This window comes from Mesoplodon mirus, assembly GCF_964341445.2.
Source record: "Mesoplodon mirus genome assembly, chromosome: 3".
NCBI classification, from domain to species: Eukaryota; Metazoa; Chordata; class Mammalia; order Artiodactyla; family Ziphiidae; genus Mesoplodon; species Mesoplodon mirus.
In genome coordinates this window covers 71,916,530-71,931,920 of record NC_138978.1, presented here as the reverse complement: position 1 = coordinate 71,931,920, position 15,391 = coordinate 71,916,530, and positions in this window count along the sequence as shown.

Below are 15,391 nucleotides of genomic sequence, written 5' to 3'. Positions count from 1 at the left end.
AACAATCTCTTTCTTAGGCAATCACAATAATAATAAAAAAAAAACTAGACATGCTAACTCATGCACTTACATTGTGCCACGTACCATACACTACATGTACATTACCTCATTATTTCTTATATCAAGCCTATGTGGTAGATACTGTTATTACCCTCATTACACAGAAAAGGAAATTTAAGTACAGAGTAAGTAAGTAATCTGCCTAAAGTCACACATCTAATAGATTGAAGAGCTAAAATGCTTAATCTGACTACAGAGCCTCTGATCTTGACCACTCCCATGATTTCACTAAGGATGGAAAGAAAGATGATAAAAATAGATTTGATTTCAGAAGTGAATAGGAAGAATACTGAGGAAATGCTTACCTGATGACCTTGATGTTCTGAATAAATGTAGAAGCAACATCTGCTCAGGTAGGGACAAGGATGAGACTGGGGATTGAAAAAAAAAAGAGTAGAGGTTTACAAAATCCGTATAAGACTGGAAAAGGAGCCCTGCCATGGATTAACAAAAGAATTTCTAAGCATCATCAGAAGCCCCGCTGAGTTTGGAATGCTTCACTCATAATGGCACCATCAGTATGGTTATGCAACTTTCTTGAGCACTTCTCAGAAACCCAGAGGCAGAACCAAGAAGAAAGATCATTGACCCACAGCAGAGGGACTGACAAAGGGGTGAGATGGGCAGTAAAGGTATTAAGGGAATTGAGGATGATGGTGAGAATAGTTGCAATATTGCTTATTGGGTCCAGGCCAAATTGGAAGGGAAGCAAAGCTAATGAATGTCAGTTGAGTCAAATAGTAAGAATGAAAGGCACTTTCTTTTCAGTGTGTAGGAACTTTTAAATTTACCTTAACCATTTTATTTTAAATCCTTAATTATATAAGGCAACTTTATCCCTTAGTTGAAAGTCACCTTATATTTTATTCTTTAGTTGAAAAACACCTATATCTCTTAATTACTAAGTAGACTAGATTAAGAATCAAGAGATAGAAAATTAGATGAATTCTACGCTAATGAACTATGTAATCAACTAAGTCAGTCACCTTGTGTCTCAGTTTTCTTAACTGAAAAAGAAAAAGAAAGAAAATTAGATTTAATTAGATTTAATATTAGATCTAATATTCTGTTCCATTTCTTCTTTTCATTCCATGATTAAAATAAATTACAGAAATTTTCAAGTTAGTTCTCTAGCTTTACCATAATTAGAAACTGACTTTCCAAAATATGTGTTAGGATAAAACATTTTTAAACCAATGGCTGCACATCTTTCAACACCAACTTCATAATTTCAACAATCACACAGTGAAATCATATACAAAATACAATAAAAACTATTACCTGCTCAACACCTCCATCTACAGGGTCTAGATAGTCTTAAAATAGAATGATAATCCACACAGCAACATAGAAAGACTATTCCTAGTCTTAAAGCTAATTAAACTAGGTTTCAATGTTAGCACCATGCTCAAACAGTCTGTATTTATTTTGTAACTATTTAAGTTTAATTATTTTTGCTTTCTTTCAATTTCCTCTTTACTCTTTTATGTCATATAGTTCTTACCTAGAACTATAGGCATTTACTAATCAATATTTACTAAATGCTTTAATTTATTTTTTCTTCCAGTTTTATTGTGATATAATATATAGCACTGTATAAGTTTAAGGTGTACATAATGATTTGACTCACATACATCATGAAATGATTACCACAATAAGTTTAGTGAACATCCATCATCTCATATAAATACAAAAGAGAAAAAAGAAAAATATATATTTTTCTTGTGATGAGAATTCTTAGGATTTTGCTCTCTTAATATTTTTCATATATAGCATACAACAATATTAATTATATTAATCATGTTGTACATTACACCCTTAGTACTTTTTTATCTTATAACTGGAAGTTTGTACCTTTTGATTGCCTTCATCCAATTCCCCCTCCCCCACACTCCACCTCTGGTAACCACAAATCTGATCTCTTTTTCTATGAGTTTGTTTGACCTACAGCACTATTTTAACTCCTGGTGTACAACATAGTGGTAGAGAATTGGAGGAAAAAGAAGGGAAAGATAGAAAAGAAAAGGAGAGTGGGGAGAGAAAGAAGGAGGGAAGTGGAGGAGGGAGAAGGGAGAGAGGGTGATGGAAAGAGAGGTAAGGGGAGAAAAATAAAAGCTGAAAGATAAGGGTAGAGTAAGAGACAGAAAAGAAGGAAGAAGAGAGAAAAGGAGAGTGGAAGTGAGAATAAGTGAAAAGGGGAGAAAATGGAAAGTAAAAGAGGGATAGAGAAAAGGTGGAAATAAGAAAGAGATGAGAGGATAAGAGAAAGAGAGAGAGGGAAGAGAGAGGAGAGAGAAAAAAGATAAAGGAGAAAAAGAAAGTAAAGAGTTGACCTGATGAGGACTAGTGGATCTACCTTTGGAATAAATGCATGTGTCATTATATAAGGATTATGTGAATAATTTTACTTTAATAGAATCTAGACGAGTTTAGGATTCATTTGCTAAGAAAATTAAATGTTGTCTAGTTTTACACATTTGCTTTGGGCATTACTTTTTAGTAAACGTGGAATTTCAAAGTGCATTCTTAATGCTAACATATTTCATTCTTTGGTAGCATATATTTTCCTTTTCATTGGCATACATTTTCCGTTTGTGCCCTTTTTAAAATTTATTAATGTATTTATGTATGTATGTATGTATTTATTTATGGCTGCATTGGGTCTTCGTTGCTGCACGCAGGCTTTCTTTAGTTGCGTCAAGCGGGGGCTACTCTTCGTTGTGGTGCGAGGGCTTCTCATTGTGGTGGCTTCTCTTGTTGCAGAGTACAGGCTCTAGGTGCACAAACTTCAGTAGTCGTGGCACATGGGCTCTAGAGTTCAGGCTCAGTAGTTGTGGCGCACGGGCTTGGTTGCTCCGCGGCATGTGGGATCTTCCCAGACCAAGGCTCAAATCCGTGTCCCCTGCATTGGCAGGTGGATTCTTAACCACTGCACCACCAGGGAAGTCCCTGTGCCCTTCTTTAAGAGAAGTATTTCTAGATCTCCATCCCAAAGAATTTCACAGAAAAAAAAAAATGGCCATAGATCAACTTTGTAATAGGTTTGTTCCTCTTGCATCCTTTCAACAATTTCTCAGGCTATACTGGGGAGCTTATAAAACTGTAACTGTTTTTGGAGAGCTCTATACAGAGAGTCTACATGCTGACATGGCTGATCTTTTTGGTATGTGTGGTTATTCACTATTAAGTAATTTCTATCAACAAGCAATCTAAGGAGATAATAGTAAGTTAGCATTTTATTGCAAAATATATTGTTTTATCAGATCAGTAAAGAAAAACACTCTTCAAAGATAATTAATGTAAAATCTAAGACATTCTGCTACATTTCACTTAAAATTACCCTCAAGGTAAAACTCATCTTCACTTGTAAGCATCTAAGAACTAAAACTAGAAAACTTATAAATATTATACATCTTTTAAGTGTTTAAATTTGCAGTAACTCAGTCTGTTTCAACTTAAAAAATCAAATGTTCAGTCTTACTACCAAATGATCACCATCAATGAAAACAAATATATCAACATAAAAAAATTAAGCTGAATCAGATGATTTTTACAAATTCAAAAACAATTTACCTTTTTACTCTATTTTGAAGGAATTCTTGGGGCCTGTAATAGAAACCCAGATTTTTAAAATATGACACTCTAAATCTAACTATTTTGCATCAAATTAGCATATCCTCCAAAAGAACAAAATAATTATAACTATTCGACTCTAATTTTTTATTTTTTAACATGAAAATATTTAGTGATGTTATGAAATCCTACCTCCAACAATGGAGAAAGCATGACAGCCAGAGAAACCAAAAGCAGCAACATCAAAGAAAACACTGGCAAAATCCATAAAGAAATCTTGAAGTTACTTCTATTTTTAGAGGTTTTTACCCCCCATAAGACACTGACTGGTTTCCGTGATTACTATTGTGATTCCATTGACATCACTTAGCCAACCTGTTATTGTGATAGTTTTGACTTCTATGTTAGATTTTAGTGCCAGAGAATATTCAGATAATATCATCCCATTTCTTTTTGGAGAGAAAATAGTAAACAACTATTTTTCCAAAGATGCCTTCATCTTTTTTATTAATATTTTGCCATAATTTTAAAGTTTTCCAAATTTTCAGTCTTCATATAATTGAAATTTAAAGTGAGACTCCAAGACTGAAACCAGGTCAACTAATCCCAAAGAAGCTTTGAACCAAGACTTTAAATAAGTTCCTCAAAAAGCTATTGTCATCATGATTAAATACTTAAGAGTGAAATTTCTGGATCAGATGGTAACTCTATACCATTCTGAGGAAATGTCAGTCTGTCTTCTAAAGTGCCTGCACCATTTTACATTTCCACCAGCAATGTATCTGCATTCCAAGTACTTCACATCCTCCATACCAACACTTGTCATTGTCTGTCTTTTTAACTATAAGCGTTATAGTAGGTGTGAAGCAGGATCTCATTGTGGTTTTAATTTGCATTTCTCTAATGACTAATGAGGTTGAGCATCTTTTCATGTGCCTGTTAGCTATTTATATCGCTTCTTTGGAGAAATGTCTACTCAAATTATTTGCCTGTTTCTAAATTGGATTATCTTTTTATTATTGAATTGTAAGAGTTGTTTTTATATTTTGTGTATAAGTACTTATCAGATACATAATTTTCCAAACTTTTCTACCAATCTGTGGATTTTATTTTCACTTTCTTGATGGTATCCTTGGAAGTGCAATGAAACATATGTCCACACACACACAAAAAAAAAGTACATGAATGTTCAAAGCAGTATTATTCATAACAGGCAAAATATAGGAAGAAGCCAAATGTCCTTCATCCACTGAACAAAATATAGTACATCTTGACAATGGAATATTATTCAGAATCAAAAAAAGAATGAAGTACTGATAGCTACAACATGGATGAACTCAAAAACATTATGCTTAGTGAAAGAAACCAGTCACAAAAAAACGCTATTGTATCACCTTATTTAAAATGTGCAGAATAGTCAAATTTATAGAGACAAAAGATATATTAGTGGTTGTCTAGGGCTGAAAGGTGAAGGTGGGGAATGAGACGGGGGAATGTGGAGTGGCTGCCAATGGATACATGGTCTCTTTGGGGGATGATGAAATGTTCTAAAATTATATTATAGTGATGGTTTCACAACTCTGTAAATATACTAAAAACCACTGAATTGTACACTCTGAAAAGATTAAGTGTATGGTATGTAAATTATATCTCAATAATGCTGTTTTAAAAAAAACTAATATATACAATCTTTACATGTATAAAAGGTGAGACAGAATCCCTTAAACCCTGCTACACTTCCAAAATTTATACTTCTCCAGAGGGACTTAGAGGTGACTGTGCAATTGGAGAAAAAATAATAATCAGACTTTTGAGGCATTACTGGACATTTGTTCTGTATTGGCACCAATTCTTTTGATTCCAAATATCAGTGGGTTCCACCAGTCAGAGGAGGAGCTTATGTAGATTAGGTGATCAGTCGAGTTTTGGCTTAGGGTTTGTCATTCTCCTGAATGTACATCCTTGTACAGGGAGCCCAGTGTGTTTCCCAACCCACACTGTGGTTATTTCCCCAGTTTCTGGAATGCATAGTTGGAATGGACATAATTGGCAATCAACAAAATCCTACCTTTGGTTCTCTGTGCTGTGAAGTGAGGGCTACTATGGAAAAGTCAAACAGTACTCTAAAAAGCAATACAGTATTTCTGGAGGAATTGTAGATGAATCACATCATAAAGAATTTGAAGGATGCAGAGATAGTGATTCTCTCCATGTCCCCATTCAGCTCACCTGTTCAACCTCTTCAGCAGACAGATATATCTTGGAAAATGATAGATAAACTTAATCAGGTGTTAACTCCAAATCCAGCTGCTGTTCCAGATAGTTTCTTTACTGAAGAAAATCAACAAACTCTCTGGTATGTGGCACTTGATCTGTCAATTTTATTCCTCTATATCTGTTAGTGAAGACCACCAGAAACAGTTTTCTTTCCGTTGGTAGGGCCAGTAGCACACCTTAACAGTCTTATCCTGGAAGAAACAAATTTGGAAAATCGATGAAATACAGCTGTGAATTGGGGGAGGGAGAGTTTGTAGACAGATGTCTCCAAGTGGGCACAGGGTGGGTAAACGTTTGTTCTCTGTGAATGCTCACCAAAGAGTGACCTCAACGGAGGAAAATCTTAATAATTAGGTAAGCAAGATGCTATTCTGTGGATCTCAGGCAATCTTTCCCACAATGGGTATAAGAACAAAAGGATGAAGTTTCTACATGAGCTCAGCAATTTGGACTATCACTCACCAAGGCCTATTCAGCTATAACAGCTGCAGAAATGCCAAACCTGCCAATACCAGAGACCAATACTGAGCCCCAGTATGGTACCATTCCCCAAGGAAACTAGTCAGCTACATGGTAGCAGGTTGATTAGCTTGGACTAATTCCATCAAAAAGAGGTGGAATTTTGTTCTCACTGGAATAGACACTGGGAATATGAATTTGCCCTTCCAGCTCTCAATAAAGTTGCTAATCCATGGATTTGCAAATGCCTTATTCACCATCGTCAGATTCCATGTTGCATTACTTCTGACTAGGGAACTCATTTCACAGTAAGTGAAGTGTGGCAATAGACTAATGCTCATTAAACTCAATGTTCTTGCCCTTTTCCCCATCACCCTGGGATTGCTGGCTAGCTAGAGCTGGGATGATCTCTACTGAAGACTTAGTTACAGAGCAAGCTACTTACAGTGCAGCACTTAGTGACTCTTCAGTGACGCCATTCAGAATGCAGTATTTTCTCTGAATCAATAATCAATATATGGTCCTGTTTTTCCCATAGCCAGGATGCATGAGTCAAAATATCGAATGATGAAAATAGAGTGACTCCTCTCCCTATTACCTCTAGTAATGCATTAGCAAAAGTTTGCTTCCCATTCCTGCAGCTTTGCTGGTTTAGAGATCTGAGTTCCCAAAAAAAGAATGCTTCTACCAAGTGACACATTAATGATTCCATTAAAGTGGAAATTGAAACTGCCAACTGAGCAATTTGGGTTCCTCATGTCAGTAAACCAACAGAGAATGGAGATAATTGGAGTGATTGATCCTACCTTATCAAAACAAAATCGGTTGGCTACTCTAAGATGGGAGCAGGGAGGAGTATGTCTAAAATGCAAGAATTCCCTTGAAGTGCATCTTAGGAGTCCCAAGATCTGTGATCTAAGTCAATAGAAAAAACAGTTCAATGCAGACAGGACTGTTAATGGCTCAGACCCTTCAGTTAGGAAGATTTGGGTCACCCCAACAGATAAGAAAGTATGACCAACTGAAGTGCTATAAACTATTTTTGATTCTATTTTTCCCTTTTCTATTTTCCTACTACTGAACAAATGTTAATAGTGTGTACTTTTATATTTCAATATTTAAGATACAGATTATCAAAAAAAAAGTGTGACTCTGTTAGCAAAAGAGCTAATATTATCCAAAGATGGATGAAGTGGACTTTGTGTATACACCACTGGGGAGGATGTTAGCATGCTTTTGGTTGTATGAGGAATGACTGCACTATGTTAACTGGAAGGGTGATTTTGTTACTGAATTTCTTTGGATGTTAAACAAGGTCAAAAGAAATATGTATAAATGCCAAGAAATAAGAGGTGGATTTGTTTGAAATGCAATTTACAACTCCCAGAATGCTCTTGCCAATATGGTTTGGGAAAGGGGACTTGTGCAAGAATTGGAAGGCAGAAGTGAAGCAGGAGTCACTACTCTGAGAAGTTCATCACAGTCAGACAGTGAGGGACAGGGGCAGGGGTGGCCGGCATGTAAATCACTCTCATCTGCTCCTCATTCAGCTTGTCTTCCAAACTACTGGCCCTGCTGACCCAACAGCCCCAGGAGTAACACCAGGATCTTGGCTGTACACCCACAGAGGCAACTGTTTCCAACAGACCTCTCCACAATCTGCTACTCTGAGGCCCCACTTCTAGAGCTGGATTGACTTGGCCTTTCAGAAGTGTCTGCACACTGTGACTCCTCCACCCACTCCAGGGCTTCAGAAAGACGCTCAGTGACTTGTTCTGTAGTCCTCTAACTCCCCCTTTCAGATCTTTGCTTTCTTCACTTTACCATATTTGTGTAAGGTTTAATTCCTAAAATAAATCCCTTATATCCATAATATTCAAGGTGGTTTGGCTTCTCTGATGAACCCTAACTAAACCCTAACTGATCCTATTTCTAGCCACAAGGGCCTAATTGCCTATAAGTAATTCCAGGAACTATGTCGGGTGGGGGAGGGACCTGTCTTTGTGTAGCTGTAACCTAGCTATTCCAGCTTCATACTCCATTAGCCTGTTGGAAAACACTTTAAGACTCATATTTGTAAGTTATTACATTACCTCCACTCTCATAAGAAGGGGCCCACAACCCCACAATCACCTTTTGGGAGAGAATGTATTTTTTTGCCCAGAATCTTACGCCAATGAAGGACTCACAACTAGAATATCATATGAAGTAAGTATGGATGTACTGTTTGATTGACCTAGCATTAAAATTCCATTTTTTGAGGCTTACATTGATTCACTTGGTTTAAATTTTCTACACTTATTAACTCCAACTTGGTGTTTTTCTGAAGGTGTCCCTCTAAAAAGTTTCAAAGCCAATTAGCCTTAATACAAATATAAATTTTATGAGCCATATTTTAACTACCAAAGCCACTATCAGCTGAAGAATGAGATAATGGTAATAGATTTATTACATCTTATATTTGACATTTCAGGCACTGAAATTCAAACTCACTTCTGAAGGTCTCTAAATTAACTTGCATCAAGTCAGTAACAGTTTTTACAACTTGGAATAAATACTAATTAGTTGTTAGAGTGCTTCTCTGGTTTTGTCTCATTTATTTAAAAATAATGTCATGAGCTTGAAACCATGAATATTAACAGTTTAAAACTCTGACACAAAATTTATCTTTAAAACAAACAGCTCTGACATGAGTAATAGAAGTCTTCATGGCCCCACAAGTCAATGTGTTAAAAGTTCTTTTCTCTTCTTGAGACTTCTAGCAGCCCTGTGACGTTAAGGCAACTAAGGGAAGAAACAAAATAGGGTTGGTTTCCATTTTTCTGGCACTCAAGAAATTGGGAAACAATCCAATTAAAAGGTGTGAGTGGACAGAGGGTGCCATGTGCTCAATGACAGACAAGTTGATTGACTGAATAAATGATACTTTTCTGTTGAAAGAGGACCCACGTACAACCTTGGGGCGACCTGGATAAAGCTGTCAAACTCCCCTAAAAGGGTAGACAAAGTCAGATGAAAATGCATGGGAGTGGTCATGAAGAAGAAGCTGAGGCCAGTGGGGCATCATTTGAGATGACCTGAGGTTGTATTTCCAGGATGCAAGAGGAGTTCAGAGTCAAGGGCAGTCAAGGTCCCATTTGGGAAGGTGGCATTATAGGCCAACCCAAAAGAGAGGCAAGAGAAGAGATTGTTGTCCTAAATAATCAAAAGGAAAACATGGTAAAATGAAAAGTGTGATAGAGTCAATTGATTTGATATTTCTGCATTTGAACAGGGTTTGTCCTTTTTATATGATAGCTGAAGAGTGGGGAAGAAAGAGGCAAGCATGGATTTCAAAGGAAGCAATACTGGACTGGTGTGGACTGGCCAGGGGTGGAAAGGAATTCTTCAAGCCTGTTGTCATCATTCTTGCCTGTACTCATATTCAATTATCAGAGGATTTTCTGTATACGAACTACAGCACATACTTAGCTAACAAGCATTTCTGGCTTGGGATTTTAGTGTGCATTTCATTTACTGTATATTTGTTTGGGTGGGGCTGGGAGTTGGGCAGGGGGAAGTATGTAGACAGATCTCTCCAAATGGGCACAGGACATGTAAATATCTGTGTCCCCTCAGCAGAGGAGAATCTTAATAATTAGATAAGCAAGATGACCCATTCTGTGGATCTCAGGCAATCCCTTTCCTCCACTGGGCACATGAATAAAAAGGGATGAAGCTTTTGCATGGACCTTTTTGTTCCATACTTATATGAATTTTGATTATTTCTTGATCAGTCTTGTCTGAAATATGGCTATAGTGTTAACCTTTTCAAAAAGCCAGCTTTTTATTTTAGTAAACTTCTTTATCATATTTCATACACAGTCCATCTACTTCTGCTTCTGTCTTTATTGTTTCCTTCTGGTTTCTTTGGGTTTGTTATTTTTCCAATGTCTTGAATTGAATGCTAATCTTGTCTGTTTTTAACCATATTTCCTACAGGTTCTATTTAAGGCTATAAATTTTCCTGAAAGTTAGCACTTCTCTAGCTGTGCCTTACAAATCTAAATATGCAATTTTTCCATTATCATTCAGTTCTAAGTATTTCTTAATTTAATATATAGTTTCATTTTTAATCCAAGAATTATTTATAATATAATAACAGAATAATTATGTAGTTTCCAAACATAACTTGGGGTTTTTTTTGAGCTATCCTTCTGTTAACAATTTCTAATTTTATTGCACTGAGATCAAAGAACATAGCTGCCATTATTCATTTGAGATTTGTTGAAACTTTCTTAATGGACTAATACAAGGTACATTTTTGTAACAGTTTCTTTATTAAAGTATAGTTGATTTACAATGTTGTGTTAATTTCTGGTTACAGCATAGTGATTCAGTTATACATATATATTCTTTTTTGTATTCTTGTCCATTATGGTTTATCACAGGATACTGAAATTTGTTCCCTGTGCTGTACAGTAAGACCTTGTTTATCCATTCTCTATATGGTAGTTTGCATCTGATAGTCCCACACTCCCAATCCCCCTCCCCTTGGCAACCACAAGTCTGTTGTCCATGTCTGTGAGTCTGTTTCTGTTTCATAGATAAGTTCATTTGTGTCATATTTTAGATTCCTGTAACAGTTCTTGATTGCTCAAGAAAGGTCCTCTCTGCTGTGAGTGTATAGTCATCATTATATCTAATAGAATAAGCTTATTAATAAATTTTTAATCTATAAAAATTTTCTTTTACTGCTTAATCTATTCGTTTCTAAGAGGAGTGTATTAAAATCTCCACCTCTAATTGCTAATTTATCTGTTTCTCCCTAAAATTCTGCCACTTATTGCTTTATACATCCTGACATTTTAGTACATATGTGTTAATGATAGTCATATATTTTCCTGCCCTAATTTCCCTTTTACCTGTACATAAGGTATATTATTAGGAATATGATGTTTTATTGCCTTCAATTCTATTTTGTTACTTATTAAGCTATTTATCCCAGCTTCATTCTGACTTATGGTTAGCTGGTCTATCTTTTTTCATCCTTCTATCTTTCTAAGTCTTTTAAGTGTGTCTGATGAAGATCATGTACTCTTGGATTTTTTTAATTTTATTGAAGAATAGCTGATTTACCATGTTGTTAATTTCTGATGTACAGGAAAGCGACTCAGTTATATGTATACATATTCTTTTTCATATTCTTTTCCATTACAGTTTATGACAGGATATTGAATATAGTTCCCTGTGCTATACAGTAGGACCTTGTTGTTTATCCTTCCTATATATACTAGTTTGCATCTGCTAAACCCAAACTCCCAATCCTTCCCTCCTCCAACCCCCTTCCCCTTGGCAACCATAAGTCTGATCTCTATGTCTGTGAGTCTCTTTCTGTTTTGTAGATAGGTTCATTTGTGTCATATTTCAGATTCTACATATAAGTGATATCATATGGTATTTGTCCTCTCTCTTTTCTGAGTTACTTCACTTAGTATGATAATATCTAGGTCCATCCATGTTGCTGCAAATGGCATTATTTCATTCTTTTTTATGGCTGAGCTGTATTCCATTGTATATATGTACCGTATCTTCTTTATCCATTCATCTGTCAATGGACATTTAGGTTGTTTCCATGTCTTGGCTATTGTGAATAGTGCTGCGATGAACATAGGGGTGCATGTATCTTTTTGAATTATAGCTTTGTCTGGGAATATGCCCAGGAGTGGGATTGCTGGATCATATGGCAATTTTATTTTTAGTTTTTTGAGGGACCTCCATATTGTTTTCCATAATGGCTGCACCAATTTACATTCCCACCAACAGTGTAAAAGGGCCCATTTTCTCCACACCCTCTCCAACATTTATTATTTGTAGACTTTTTAATGATGACCATTCTGACTGGTGTGAGGTCAGAGCTAAATACAATGAGGTCATGGTAGTTTTGATTTGCATTTCTCTAATAATTAGCAATGATGAGCATCTTTTCATGTGCTTACTGGTCATCTGTATGTCTTCTTTGGAGAAATGTCTATTTAGGTCTTTTGCTCATTTCTTGATTGGGTTGTTTATCTGTTATTGAGTTTTATGAGCTGTTTGTATATTGTGGAAATTAAGCCCTTGCCAGTCACATCGTTTGCAAATATTTTCTCCCAGTCTGTAGGTTGTCTTTGTTTTGTTTATGGTTTCTTTTGCTGTGCAGATGCTTATAAGTTTGATTAGGTCCCATTTGTTTATTTTTGCTTTTATTTCTATTGCCTGGGGAGACTGACCTAAGAAAATACTGTAATGATTTATGTCAGAGAATGTTTTGCCTATGTTCTGTTCTAGGTGTTTTATGGCTTAAGTCTTTAAGCCATTTTGAGTTTATTTTTGTGTATGGTGTGAGGGTGTGTTCTAACTTCATTGATTTACATGCAGCTGTCCAACTTCTCCAGCACCACTTGCTGAAGAGACTCTCTTTTCCCCACTGTATATTCTTGCCTCCTTTGTTGAAGATTAATTGTTCATAGGTGCTCTCTATTCTATTCCATTGATCCATATATCTGTTTTTGTGCCAATACAAAGCCGTTTTAATTACTGTAGCTTTGTAGTATTGTCTGAAGTCTGGGAGCATTACGCCTCCTACTTTGTTCTTTATCCTAAGGATTGCTTTGGCAATTCTGGGTCTTTTATGGTTCCATGTAAGTTTTAGGATTACTTGTTCTAGTTCTGTGAAAAAATGTCATGGGTAATTTGATAGGGATCACATTAAATTTGTAGACAGCTTTGGGTAGTATGGCTATTTTAACAATATTAGTTTTTCCAATCCGAGAGCATGGGATATCTTTCCATTTCTTTGAATCATCTTCAGTTTCCCTTATTAATGTTTTGTAGTTCTCAGCATATAAGTCTTTCACCTCCTTGGTGACGTTTATTCCTAAGTATTTTTTTTGATGCGATTTTAAAAGGGATTTTTTGTTTACATTCCCTTTCTGACATTTCATTGTTAGTGTAAAGAAATGCAACTGATTTCTGTATGTTTGTTAGTCTTACATTGGATCTTGTTTTCTTAACCCAATCTGAGACTACAGATTTTTAATTATCTTAAACCATTTGTATTTATTTTATATTCAGATATATTTCAGCCATCTTATTTCATATTTTCCACTTACTGTATTTTCCCTTTTTTTTCCCCTTTCCCTAATTTCCATTTGGATATAACTGCTTTCCTTCTGTAGGTTTAAAAGGTAAACATCTTATATTTGTTCTTATGGTGGTTATTCAGTGGAAGATATTTATTTATCCTTACGGATTTCTTAAAGTTATCAAAATTAATATCTTTCCCTTCAACAAGGGTCCTTTAGCATGCACTTATGTCTCCTCAATCCCTTCACACATAGTCCATTATTAATATTATTTAGGTATTTTGTTCTGGTTCATTGTATTGTACTTTCCCATGTTTATTTCTTTGATACTGGGTTTTATTTTTTACAATAAACTTACATGATATTTTGTTACTTAACTCCCAAATCTCTTCTTTTTTGAGAATTTTCTTCAAGAGCATTTGGTGTGGGTTTGTGTAACAAGGCCTTACAAGCCAGTAGTATTTTTTATTATATCCCCACATTTGAATGACAATTTACCTGGATAAAAAAATTCTAATTCAAAATTATTTTCTTTCAATACCTTAAAAATATTACTTCATTGTTTTCTTACATATAATGTTGATGTTCAGAAAAGTGGTCTCAATCTGGTTCATTTTCCTTGGGGAGGAATAGGTTTCTGGAAGCTTTTAGAATTTTCTCTTTGTCTTTTTTTCCTATATTCCACTATTAAATTTCTGCATGTGGCTGTTCCCTTCTCTCCCTGTTTGGCCCTGTATGAGGCTTTTCAAGCTGGGATTTTCTATCATTAATAATGGGAAGTTAAGCCTTATTATGTGTTCAAGTATTTATCCTCTCCTTTTCTTTTCTCCCTCTATGAATCCTATCAACTGGATATTTGCACTTCTCTTCTTTGTCATATCTCTTAGCATTTATTTCACTTTATTTTTCTCTTTATTCTATCTTTCTTCTTATGGGTAAGTTTCTCAATCTTTTCTTCTTCACTAATTCATTCTTCTGCTACATCCTTACTGATACTCACCCTAACGCTTATATACCTTATTTTAATATCACATTCTTCATTCTGGATATTTCCCCTTAGTTCTTCCTTATAACTTTTTTGTTCTTGCTTCATATTATTAAAAAATACATTTTCCATGCATTTTTTAATTTCTTGGTACCTTCTCTTCCAATAATACTGCTTCAGATGGTATATGTGGTTCAGTTTATTGTCTTTCACTTTTCATAGTTCTACTCCTCAGGGACCTAGTATCTGTTTGTTTTGTTTTGCGTGCTTGTAAACACGAGAGCATTAGCTATTCTGTCTGGAATTGTGTCATGAGAATGGCTTGAAAGTCAGGCTCTAGTTTGTCAGTCTGAGTGAGTCGAATGAGAGGGCAGATGTTGAGGGAAGGGAGGGTAGAGAGTTGTAGACACTACAAAACTACTACTGACACTCCTCTTTTCTGTCACTCCACAGGCAGATCCCCTGATTAGGGTTTCACCCTTAAATACTTGGAAAGAAATACCATTGAAAGAAGGAAGTCTTCCTACATTATAATCCCATTATCCCTGGGCTTTTGAGAGGAAAGGGATGGAGGAGTGAAGGTCCAAGGGCAGCCAGTCTCTCCATGGCCACTTTCAGACACATCTCACCTCAGCAGAGCTTTTGTGGGACTTCATTACTGCCCCTGGGCCATTGCTGCCAATTTCTGTGGGGAAAGTGTGGGCGTTGATTGTCCCAAGGAAATGGAGAAGAGGCAAGAGCATAACTTGAAAACTTCCCTCCATCCTCACTGCCTCTGGCAGCCTGCTGCCTAGAACTGCAGCCACCACAACCACCAGGGCAAGATAGCCTTAGCCCCACTCCCTCATTTTATAGTTTCTTCAGGGTCGAGTTCTTCATCTTGACAGGAACCAAAAAACAGCTTTAATTCTTTCTGGAAGCCTTGGGCCTC